General features: G+C 29.4%; 1 non-coding gene across 1 annotated transcript; it reads left to right on the top strand.

Annotated features, from left to right (window-relative positions):
* The first annotated feature begins 8,305 nt into the window (after window positions 1-8,305).
* Window positions 8,306-8,376, top strand: TRNAG-GCC. Its single transcript has one exon. It is a non-coding gene; the product is annotated as a tRNA-Gly (tRNA).
* The last annotated feature ends 1,859 nt before the right edge of the window (window positions 8,377-10,235 follow it).

The raw sequence follows: 10,235 nt of genomic DNA, 5'->3' as shown, positions 1-10,235 counted from the left end.
AGGTTGAGGACATGAGACGGATCCCATATGCATCTGTCGTTGGCTACACTAGGCCAGACATTTGTTATGTTGTGGGAATAGTCAATAGGTATCAGTCTAACCTAGGCCAGGGTCACTGGACCGCAGTTAAGAACATCCTCAAGTATCTTTGGAGAACGAAGGACTACATGCTCATGTATGGGTTTAGGGATTTGATCCTTACTGGATACACGGATTCTGACTTTCAGACTGATAAGGACTCTCGAAAATCCACTTCAGAGTCAGTATTTACTCTTAACGGAGGAGCTATAGTGTGGCAGAACACTAAGCAAGGGTGCATCGCCGACTCCACGATGGAGTCCGAGTACATAGTGGCTTGTGAAGCTACTAAAAAGGTCATCTGGCTTAGAAAGTTCTTGACAAAGCTGGAAGTTATTCCAGATATGTCTAGGCTCATCACCCTCTATTGTAACAATAGTGGTGCTGTGGTGAACTCCAAGGAGCCCAAAAGTCATAGACACAACAAACACATAGAGCGAAAGTATCATCTGATCTGCGAGATAGTGCATCGAGGAGACGTGATCATAGTGAAGATCGCCTTGGAGCAAAAAGTTGTTAATCCATTTACGAAGGCTGTCATGGCTACAGTGTTTGAGGGTCACCTTCAGAGCATGGGTCTACAGAACCACCCGCAGCTGGACTAGGGCAAATGGGAGATTTTGTTGCACTTGGTTTTTATGCCCTACTTTATTGTTTTGAACATGTTTTTCTATACTCCCCACTTCGCTTTAGGACAAGTGGGAGATTGTTGGGGTTTGTGGCCTAAAGTCTCTTGTCCTATAGTTTGTAAACAACTTTGTAAGAACACTTGTGATGTATAATATATATGATATTTACTTCACTTCTTGACTTTGCACATTTAGATGTTTTTTATTTTACCACAAACCAATAAACTTAATATCCCTGGTTGTCTTTATGAACTTAAGCATATATGTAGTGACATACAAGTGGATCATGTCTTAAGTGACAACCAAAATAGTCTGTAGTATATGGATATAGGAGGAAAACCTTATCCTAGTAACACTATGGACGCAGCCCGCTTTGTGGAATTGTTACAAATGTTGTGACTTGTCACAGATGGTCTGATCCTGATCATTCGTGTAGTGGACATGCGAGCGGGGGAGTCCTATACAAAGAGTTTGTATAAAACCTGACCTCGAAGTGTTAATGTCTTGTCATATTTCATGATTGAGACTTTACTTCACTAGGATGACCATAGGTTACATGACCTCAATCCTGAGTGAGTTGGGAACTCCTGCCATTGAGGGCGATCCTTTGATTTGCATGGGTGCGAGTGGCCAGAACATCGACTCAAACCTATCACTTTGGGGACTCGTTTGATTTGGGAACTAGGAACTCAACTTAACAAGATGAGTTCACTCCTTCCCCAAAACAAGGGTAAATAGATAGATTGCTCTCTTAAGGGCTGATCCTGTGGCTTGAACGAAGTGGCGCCACGCACCTTCTCATGGCCCGAGAGGTGTTCACACATAGTAAGACTATGTTGTATTGTTCATTAGAGGGATCAGTGGTACTTAAGGAGGAAGATGTAATTACAGGGGAAAAACGATAAATTGGCATGCTGTAATTACGAGCATCTATGAAAGGTCATCGTACTAATGATTGGTTATATCCAATGGACATAGAAATATATCTATGGTAAAAAGAGTTCAACTGTCAGTCTTTAGTAGAATGCCTGACAGTTAACAGATGGTGGATATCGTGACTAAAGAGTTTAGTCAGCTATTCACATACCGTTGGAGCTTCGAGTCTTAGGTCCATAAGGTCCCCTTGGCAGCTTGGATACAAGTTAAGAGTCAAGTTTTGGGTCAGTTTGAAATGTTCAAATTGACAAGAGGGAATTCGATTATATATGATATAATTGAACTAGTTAATTATATATGATATAATTAATTTTGTGTAAGAGATACATTAATTTGGAGGAAATTGGATATAAATATGATTTATATCTAGTGGAGGAAAAATACTATAATTAATATATGATATTAATTTATATGTTATGAATATGATGAGATCACATTCATTGGACGGTTAAAAAGGAAATGGGATGGCGTCTCTTCTGTTTTAATAACAGATGAGTGTGTTGAAACACTTTGAGGTGCATAAATAGCTCACGGTGTGTTAAGCATGAGATGCGCGGACATTGTGTTAAAAAGTGTGTCATTGCTTAGAAAATCAGTGTCTATACGATTGTGCCTACACGATCGCTTACATATACGAAATTTCTAAGCGATCGCTTATCGATTACACCTTCACGCACTATTTACTAAACTATCGTTTACCTTTTCCTAAGCGATCGTTTAGCTCCGGATATTTATTAAACGATCGTATAGACGATTGTTTAGTTTTTCCTACACAATCGTTTAGACGATAGCTTACCCTTTTTTCCTACACGATCGTTTAGACGATCGCTTATTTTTTCCTACACGATCGTATACTTCACCTAAACGATCAAGCATCTTTTCTATGCGATAGACGAGCTCATCTTCCACTTGCTTGATCGTTGTGCACGGTCTCTTTTCCTCTTCCCCTCTACCAAACCGAACAAAGCCCACACTTTGGATTCTCACTCCAAGAATATTGAGGGCTCTAAGTGGTAGTGTCATCTCCGTTTCCTTCTTTTCGTATGGTGATTGTTTGAGGTAGACGATTGGGTTTTAGATTTACTGTGAAGAAGAAGTCTTCAACTGGTACGATCTCTTGATCTCTTTAGCATTACGAATGCATATTAGTATGTTTTAATGTATATGTGGTAATTCTGTCACAATGAATTGGAAAGATCCGCTTCCACTCGTAGGTACTCTTGAATAAGAGTTTCTTCAGTAAGTCTCAAGTATCAATGGCATTATATAAAGAGACTAGTCATCTCGTGGTCCGGTCTTATACAAACTCTTTGTATAGGACACCCCCGCTCGCATGTCTCCACATGAATGGTCCAGATCTACCATCTGTAGTAGTTCACAACACTTGTAAACCTCTACAAAGAGGTTCGTATCCATAGTGTCACTAGGATCAGGTATCCCTCCTTAATCCTTATATTACATACCTTTTTAAGTTATCACGTAAGGCATGATCCACTGGTATATCTCATATACATGCTTAAGTTTACATACAATAACCTGGAGCTTTGTTTATTGGATATGAGTAAATGCCAAATAAAATAACTCTTATTTTATTCATAACAATGTGTACAATTTATAAACTACGAGACTTCGGGAGAATTAGGACACCAATCCCAACACTTCTCACATAGAGAAGCAATTCATCATTCATCACTATTCATCAGTTATCATCTTTCACCTTCATTCATAAGCACTTTTAAATACAAATCACAAGGCGGACAATATATATATATATATACGCACAAGTTTCAAACATTTAATGTTTAATTCCCATTTATATGTTACTTTTTAAGTACAACAAGCCATTTTTACGTGTTTCTATATGAAAAAATGAAAACATTGAAAATATGAAGAAAAATTATATATCAAATTAATTTGATAAAAATATATATAAAATAAAAAAAAATATTAGATACAATTTAATTTGTAACAACATTTAAAAAAAATTGAAAGTTAGTTGGATAAAATCAAATTTTATGATAAAAAAATAAATTCAAATATAAATTAGTGAAAAAATAAGGAATATTTTGTTTATTGTGATTAATTCAATAAGTAGTTAGATAAAATCTAATTTGATAATAAAATATAAATTCAAATATAATTCAAGGGTGAAAAAAATCATGAAGGGAGTTCGTTGATTTACAATTACACAGTATTCATAATTCCATTTTCATTTAAAGTTTCAACAATTATATTATATTTATAATTCCATCAACCACAAAACCTACAAAAGAAGTCTAACTCGTTGTAGAAGCATAGCAAAAACAGCAAGATTACAAAAGTGAATACTTATTTGTTTGTCAAAAAGACAAATTAATGGTATAATAATATAATAAGATGATAATGAATAAAAGTTGATTAAAGAAATACAAAAAATAATAAAAATTTAAATAAAATATGCAGCTTGTTAGATGATAATATGTATGAAATATGAAGTAAAATCCTAATCAGGATAAAAAAAAATTAATCCGAATTTAAAATAATAAAAAACGAATAAAATTATGTGAAACTTAAAGATATTTTATAAATTAAAATCAAAATGGTGGTAAACAAATTAAAGACAGATTAATTCTGAATATTTTTGAAAAGTAGTTAAATGAAATTAAAACTAATTTGAATCAATTAGGGGAGGAATGGATTGGTTTATTTTAAATAAATTAGTGAAGTAGTTATCAAAATCTAATTTGAATATTAAAAATAAATTCAAATTTCAAAATAGGGCAAAAATTAGAGAATGGCTCTCATTTTCAATTTTGAAATTGGATCTGTTAGATTATAATATGATTAATTTGATTATTAATCAAGCTCTCCAATTTCATTATATTTATATCTGATTATCAATCAAGTTCTCCACTTACACTATACTTATATCTTAGTTATTCATAAAGTTCTACCTTTACACTTAATTAATATTCTGAATATACAAACCAACTAAGGGCAAGTAAGATATTATCAAAATGTCGACTAAAATAGTGAATAAATATGAAATATGTACAACTGAATCTAATAACATGTACAAAACAATTTAAACCTTCAAAAGTATGAAAAAATATTCAGTTAATTTATTAAAAATATGAATAAAATAATGAAAATCAATTCAAACATTTGAATAAATTTAAAATTTGATTAGATAAATGAAATTTGATCATATATGGATATTTAAAATATAAATTTGGTAGAAAAAATTGGATATTTAATTCAGAAAGTGGTTAAACAAAATCTAAATTAATAATAAAATCTGCATTGAAACGTTAACTACGTCAAGAATTCGTCATTGTTTATGATTCTACATTTACCATGTATTTGTAGTTTCATCAATAACAAAAGCTACGAACGAGACAAAGGTAAAACAGGATCTGAAAATCTGTGGCATGTGCATGTCATGTGAGTTGCCATAAATCTTATTATTTATCGGTTTTGCCATTTTTGAAAATCAAACCCTAAACTTTGTTATACGTTCCAACTCAAAAAAATGAAAGAAAAGAAAAGAATTTGAGGCCTAAAGCACCGTCTAAGAAAGTATTCAAAATGGTTCAAATAAGCTTGATGGGTCAATCCAAGAGCAAGGTTGAAATAGTGAGAAATTCAGCTCATGATGACAAAGAATGTCACGAAGGCAGCGCAAAATCAGAAAAGTTATATTCTCAATCAAATCGGACCCGCAATCATAAATGACTAAACCATGAATCACAACTTCAAAGTGGCAGCCAATGTTGTGGAAAATTAATTTTGGACGAGCCAAAATAAGCTAAAAGATAGGAAAAAAGGGTTGATTGCACAAATAACAACCAGACCCAAAATAATTAAAGATGTAGAATAAAGATAAATATATTGGGGATATGACACAAAATTAGCATTAGATATCACCGATAGCAGCTATCAGTCATAGCTTTCAATTTGAGAAATATTAATACAACCTTAAAATAGTAACACTTGAAATATCACCTTTCAATTTTCTATCAGTTTTCAATGGCTATCATTAATATACTTTGATCAATTGGAATCAAACTTAAAATATTAACACCTATATCAATGATAGACTTTTATGAGTAATTATCAACTTTTGAAAAGAAACTATCATCTTTCAAAGATTAACATTTAAAGCTATAAGTGATAGAAATTTATCAATGAGAAGTCTATAAGTGACTATCTTTGATATTTACCTAAGTTATATCACCAATATCATTAATATCATTTATTTTATTGATATATATCTAAGTCATATAACTGATATACAGATATCATTGATGCTATAGCTATCATTGATAACTTCAATCAGTGACTATCACTGATAACTTTTAGCAGTGGCTATCAATGATAGACTTTCATCAAATAGAACTGACTTTTATATCATTGATATCATCGATATATGGATATCACCTAAGTTCAATCATCGATATATTGATATCACCTAATTTCAATCATCGATATATTGATATCACCTAAGTTCAATCATCGTATCACTGATAACACTTATATTATAATTATCGATGATAACTTCTATCATTGATAACATGTTACATAGATAACTTATGTCATTCCTTTTTATCATCAAATAACATGTCATCGTTGATAGCTTCTATCACTAATAACATGCTATTAGTGATAACTTTTAGGCATCTCACTTACACTTTAGTTCGAGATTCGACTTTATTAATTAAATTCACTAAGTTGGCTATCAATGATAGATTTCTATAAGTGGCTATTAACTGTGAAAAAAATCATCAAAGATTAAGCTATCAATGATAGAACATTTTAATGGCTCTTACTGATAGACTTTAATTAGTAACTATCAACTTTGAAAGATTAACACTCAAAGCTATCAGTGGTTATTATTAAGAAACTTAAAATTAAAAACTAGATAAAGGAAAGAAAATTTAAAAAATAAATAAATAAAATAAAATAAAATAAGCAAAAACTGGAGAAAGAAAAAAAAATTAAAACAAGAAAAAAGAAAGGAATCAAAAATCAAATAAATTAAAGAAAATTAAAAAAAGAAAGGGAAGAAGAAAACATCGAAGAAAGAAAAGAAAATAAAAATAAATAAATAAATAAAGGAAAAAAGCAAAAATCGGAGAAAGAAAAGAAAATAAAAAAATAAAATAAAAAAAGGGAAAAAGCAAAAACCAGAGAAAGGAAAGAAAATAAAAATAAAGGAAAGAAAATAAAAATAAATAAACGGAAGAAGAAGGAAAGGAAAGAAAATAAAAAGATAAAAAAATGAAAAAGAAGAAGCAAAAACTAGACAAAGGAAAGAAAAAAAAGAAGCAAAAATCGAAGAAAGGAAAGAAAAAATAAATAAAAACAAACGAAAGAAGCAAAAACAAAACAAAAGAAAAAAAAATAAAAATAAAAGAAAGGGAAGAAGAAGGTGTGCAACCAGACAAGACAAGGGATGACGAAATTGAAAATTATAAAAAATTCAAAAGTTGACTAGTCAACACTTTTATATTTGGAAATATTATAAAGATGTGATATATTTTTAGATTTTTCTCTTATTTTATAATCTATTACAAATATCCAGGAAAATATATACTACGAAAATAAGTCTATAATGAAAGTAGACATGAGCTCAAATGAATTCTAGGCTAACTTATAATTGATCAATAATCCTAATTTATTCAAGATTAGAAAAAAACTCACATCCTAATCTTTAAAGGAAAGAGAAATCATATGTCATGTCATTGTAACCCCATAAAAGTAACTTTAACTTTTGACTTCTTCATTTAAAAAGTTTTTCATGGTTTTGGCATCAGAGCCATCTTTCTTTGTTTTGCTAGTCATCTTTTTTCTAAATTACAAATTTACCGTTAAAGTATTCTGAAGGTTAGGTGAGATTGTCCAGCTATGTACCTAAAGATTACTTGATACATAGTATGACAGATATTTGCTCTACTATGTGTCTTGAAATCACTCGGTGCATAATAATATAGAGATTGTTCTACTGTGTGTATTTAGATTACTCTGTGCTAGCATGACAAAGATTTATGTACATATTTGGTGATGGTTTTTACCAACTTATAACTACTTTTTCCAGAGCTACTTCTACAAAACTTCTATTTTTTAGTTATCTCGAAATTTAAAATTGCTCACTAATCATATAATTTTATAGAGTTTCAGATTTCTATTGAGAATGTGAAAACTTTTGTTTAAAATTATTTACTTATTTAACTACTACTATTCATTGGACTTTTTAGCTCATTCTTTTCTTAATTTTTCCACCAGATAGCAATTAAATTTTCGATAGATCTACTGGAGTTTAGATCTATCACCAGTTTTATTTATACTACATAGAATTGCATACGTTAATGTAGTACAATTATTTTAACTTATAATTAAACAAAATGGCTAATCATAGTTTGAAATATTTGAAAAACAAAACTTAGCATGTTCTTATCCGACGAGTGTTCATGATTTCGTTTGAATGTTGTGTTTTGAATTTTATTTTCATGAAGTTGAATAATGAGTTTCTTTTCTCTTGGTACAATTTTGTAGAAGTTTAATCATATGAGATTGCTAATATTTCAAATACAACCTTTATTATTATTATTTCCATTATTTTAAAATATAGTGAGTGTCCTTAAAACATTAAACTTAGTCTAAAATATCGTTGACATCAAATAGCACCAGTGGTCTAGTGGTAGAATAGTACCCTGCCACGGTACAGACCCGGGTTCGATTCCCGGCTGGTGCATTCTTTTTTTCTCACTTTTTTTTTCCTTCTCTTTTAGTGAATTTTATGAAACTTCTTTATAATGTGAAAAGTGTAAGTGTTCCAATTTTATTAATAATCAAACTTTAGCTTTTAAATTTTGTATCTACTAGATTATTAATTTAAATTTTAATAAATTCATAAGGTCCTTTTTGGTAATTATTTCATTTTTTATTATTTGCTTTTAAAATTAAGTCTATTTCTTTTCCATTTTTTGAAATAATTTGCATATTTCTTGAGTACAATTGTTGAATTCTCAGATAAATTCAAAAAACAAAAACAAGTTTTTAAAAGCTATTTTTGTTAGTTTTCAAATTTTGGCTTGTTTTTTAAACCATTGGTAAAAATAGATATCTAAGAAAGAAATTTGGAGGTAGAAATAATGCATATAGGCTTAAATGTCGAAAAAACAACAAAAAAAAAATGTTACCAAAGAAGGACTAAAATTTTGATTTTCTTTTCAATAAACTCCTTACGTATTTGAAAATTTTCAGACTTAATTTTACTATTAGACATAAAATTTAATGTTATGAACAAAAGATTCGTGAATTTGAGAAAGTTTTGCCAACATGAGTGTAGCTCAATTGGCACCGTGTTTGTAATATTAATCTCGAGGTCAGAGATTTGATCCACCCACCCCTTATTTAATATAATACCTTTGCAAAATAAAATTGAGAAAGTTTTTAGTACTTTTTAGATTTTTTTAAACTCAACGAATTAAATAGACATAAATTTAAAATTTTGAGAACTAAAATTATAATTTTTTTCAATTAATGTTATAGGCTTAGATTTACCATTTCAATTTTTATTTAACGTGGATATTATTCATTTTTTAGTGAGAAGTTTATGAGAAAGATAGTGAAATGGATGCTATTTAGATGGTTCAGATATTACCCTATTTGAAATATATTTTCAAATATTTAATTTAAAAATAAGTCATTTAAAAAAAAAATTGAGTGTTTGATAATCACTCAAAATAGTTTCGAAATGTATTTTAAACCATTTTGATAAAAAATACTTAAGTAAAAATGAATTCTTTGAAAATACTTTTTTCTCAAATCAATCTAAATGGGTCTGAGCATCAAATTTGACTTTAGAGACTTGCAATGTTTAACTTAAATTTAAATAATTATCACAAATTTTTACCTTCTAATGATCATTCTCTTTTTCCATTGACAAAAATTGAAAAGATCAAATTTTTTACCTCTAAATTAATCGATTCATGTCAATTTTCACTATAAACTGTGTCATCAAATTAAATCAAACTTAATTGTGATTATTTTTATACCATGTGCAGATTTCGCTAAATTCACCATAAATTGTAACTGAAAATAAAGTAGAAACCTTCAAAAACACACTAATTTCAAACAAAAATTAAGTTTTGCACAAAATTTATATCTAATTAATATACTAGATTGGTGATAAAAAGGACATTTGCAATGGATAACACTTTTAGTGTTAATAATTAAGTGTATACATATTTTAATAATTATAAGTATAACAAAATTTATTCGTAATAGACTCTATCATTGATAGAGTCCAATCAATAACATAGTCTATCACTTATGAACTTTGAGAATTGGACTTAATTTTTTTTTATATTTGCAAATTTTTTACATTCTATTATATCTACTAACACTTTGAGCATGATTGCTATATTTACAACTGTTCCAAAAAAATGTCAAATTTTTTTAAAAGTTTCATTAATTTAGAACCAAATATTTGTTTTTTATTTATTTGAAAAATTATTAGAGGGTAAGTGTGACCTTGTAAACTTAAAATACTTATTTAAGTTTTAAGATTATAACTCTAATAAAAGTTTGCTAACACATACGACTCTT

The sequence above is a fragment of the Benincasa hispida genome, unplaced genomic scaffold (assembly GCF_009727055.1).
Source record: "Benincasa hispida cultivar B227 unplaced genomic scaffold, ASM972705v1 Contig306, whole genome shotgun sequence".
NCBI lineage: Eukaryota > Viridiplantae > Streptophyta > Magnoliopsida > Cucurbitales > Cucurbitaceae > Benincasa > Benincasa hispida.
This window is presented reverse-complemented; position numbering and strand designations above follow the sequence as displayed.